The sequence below is a fragment of the Hyposmocoma kahamanoa genome, unplaced genomic scaffold, assembly GCF_003589595.1.
Source record: "Hyposmocoma kahamanoa isolate Upper Pololo Valley unplaced genomic scaffold, ASM358959v1 63, whole genome shotgun sequence".
In the NCBI taxonomy this organism is placed as follows: Eukaryota; Metazoa; Arthropoda; class Insecta; order Lepidoptera; family Cosmopterigidae; genus Hyposmocoma; species Hyposmocoma kahamanoa.
Genome location: NW_020653851.1, coordinates 11,072,247 through 11,075,162, shown reverse-complemented (window position 1 = coordinate 11,075,162; position 2,916 = coordinate 11,072,247).

The window sequence follows — 2,916 nt, the reverse complement described above, 5'->3', positions numbered from 1 at the left end:
TAACGTCATTTTAAATGCCAACCGTGGCCATTTCAAGTACATGAGGTACATGATACCGTTGTCAAAGGGAAGTACATCAAATGTCAAAACAAATGTTTTTCCAAATGTATTATTGGATGCCAGATAATTTTGAGTCCAGAATAATGCCTAAAAATTTTACTTTTTCCCTCAGTTCTATGATTTCCCCATTAACATGTATTTCAGTTTCAGGGAGGCGTCTCTTGCGGGAAAAAACGACAGCTGTGCTTTTGTTAGCTGAAAGAGAGAGGCCGTGATCGGTAAGCCAAGAGTCTAGGTAAAAAAGGGCAGAGTTGAGGCGTCTTTCAGTATCTGAAAAAGATTTGGAACAAGCGTACAGGGCGATATCGTCTGCATATTGCAAGATTTTGCAGAAGCAATTGACTGAAGTGCCGAGGTCAGACGTGTACAAGCTGAAAAGGAGAGGGCTAAGAACGGAACCTTGAGGCAAGCCGTTCCAGACCATACGGGAGGGGGTTGTGGAACCGTTAACACGCGGCTTCCTTCTGGAACCATGCAACAAAATAGCCTTGGCTAAGATGGACAGAATCCAGGCAAGATGCCTGAGAATAATCACAGGTACCATGAAATCCTCACCAACAAACGCTCTTCAAGTCGAATGTCTGGAGCCCCCTCTACATCTACGTAGACAATTCCTTGCTAATAGATTCCTCTTCAAGATCTTTCAATATTCTTCTCACCCTTTGCTTCCCGTATTGCAATCCTTGTCGGAGATTATCCCTTCCTCCAATTATTGGTCACACAAGAAACCCCCCCTTCTTATCAACAGTTTTAACAAAATTTCCAATCTCCCATTCCCTATTTACCAAAATTATATGAACCCGTTGTTTGAAACTGATTTTAAATGTTTAACGTTTCGCCCAACAGTCTATCTTAGTTTTGGCATCATGAAAGATACCCCTGGAGCAAACCAAGTCTTCAACGATATAGTTGAGAGAGAATGGCATGACTGGACTACTGTTTTTACCGACGCTTCAAAATTACACGAACATGGCGACTTGGGAGCCGCGGTTTGGTTCCCCAAGTTCAATGTCGTACTCAGTTTTAAATCCCCCTATCTGAATTCGGTCTTTTCGGGAGAGGCAATTGCAATACTCGAAGCCATTTTATATATTGAGTCCCATAAAATTAATAAATGTTTGGTTTTCTCAGACTCACTAAGTTGCCTCCAAGACATTATTAAGCTACCGTTTCATTCCAAAGACAATTTCTCCATCACCCTCCAAATTAAGGAAGCTCTGTACCGATGTCATTGTGCGGGAATTGAGGTAACTCTGGCCTGGATTCCCGGTCACACTGGGATCAGTGGCAACGAAGCAGTAGACGCCTTTGCAAAGGATGCGACAAGAATTGGCGTGTGCAAATACTGTAAGTGCTTTCCCAGAGATCTGCTCGCCATGACTAAACCCCAAATGCTAGCCTCCTGGTCGGTCCTTTGGCAGGAATCACGACAAACTGTTGGTAGACACTATGGTAATCTCCAACCAAATCTACCCACTAAACCCTGGTTTTTTAAACGTCGCGATTTGCCTAAAAACATCACTTCCACTATTATTCGTTTGCGCTTAGGCCATGTTTGCACACCTGTATTTTTGCGTAAAATCAGAGTTCGAGATCACTCTCTGTGCGAGTGCGGCCTAGAAGACGGTACCTTGGAACACATTTTTTTCAATTGTCCTAATATTGCTGTTCCACTTTATAACTTACTTTCTCCAAAATTCCCCCGCCCCGTTAACATAAACAACCTCTTAACTTTAGTGTTCTCCCCCCATATTGTTACTCTATGTAAATTTATCCACTTAAATAACATATATTTATAAATATTGTTTTGCTGTTTTGTTTTACATTCTCAACTGAGTACTCCCGTAGTCCAACTTACCAACACCGGTTAATGTCCTATTAGAGCTTAGCGAAAATTTTTTTTTTGTTTCGTTTTTTTTTCTTTCAACTGTGACATTGGCAAAATCATCAGTTCTCATATTGATGGAGCCATAAAAATAAAAAGTGAAGTGAATGTATTATTGAATTATTCACATGTATTATAATTAAATTGGACAAAAATATTGACAGTGAGAATAATTAGGTATTAATAAAACTGCGACGCTGCAGCATTAAAGGATGCGGCTTTAGAAAAACTGCAAATCAATCGAATGTTACATTGCACAGGCATGTGGTATTTTTTTGTCTATAAATCACACAATAGCCCGAATATTTTATGTAATTAGACTTATTTAAGTAGTTTATTTATAAATCTTGCCAAATTTTGCTTTTGTTACTTTAGATTGCCTGTTTGTTTGTATATTTTGATGATTGTTGTAACGATTATTTTGAGATAGTGTTGATCTTGTAAGCATACATATTATCGATATTCTGTTATTAAAACAATTCACTATGAGGTTTTTATTGTTTTATTATTATTATTTCAAGTTTTCCTACAAATGAAAAAAGGAAGAAAGAATGGTTGGAAATCATAGGACTGCCGAATATAAACGTTGGATCAAAGACCATCTTCATTTGTTCCCTTCATTTTGAAGAGTCAAATTTTAACAGAACTTTAAATGTAACTAGATTACATGACAATGCTAAAAAAAAAAAAATTGAAAAAAAAATGATGATATGGTAGTACTAAAAAAAGTTGAAACGTGTTTAAAATCCATTTTATTTTCAAAAGAAAAACCGGAGAATTATTATTTATATATTTTCAAATTTTACATGGAATATTTCGAAGAGTCTGGTAAATTATTTCATTCAGGAGATACAAATCACGACACAAATCATAAATATTTGTTAATTAAAAGCGTGATGCAAATATATATGGACTTGAGATTCAAATATTTTGGAAAAAAAAAATTGAAAATTTGTCACTTCGAAATTATT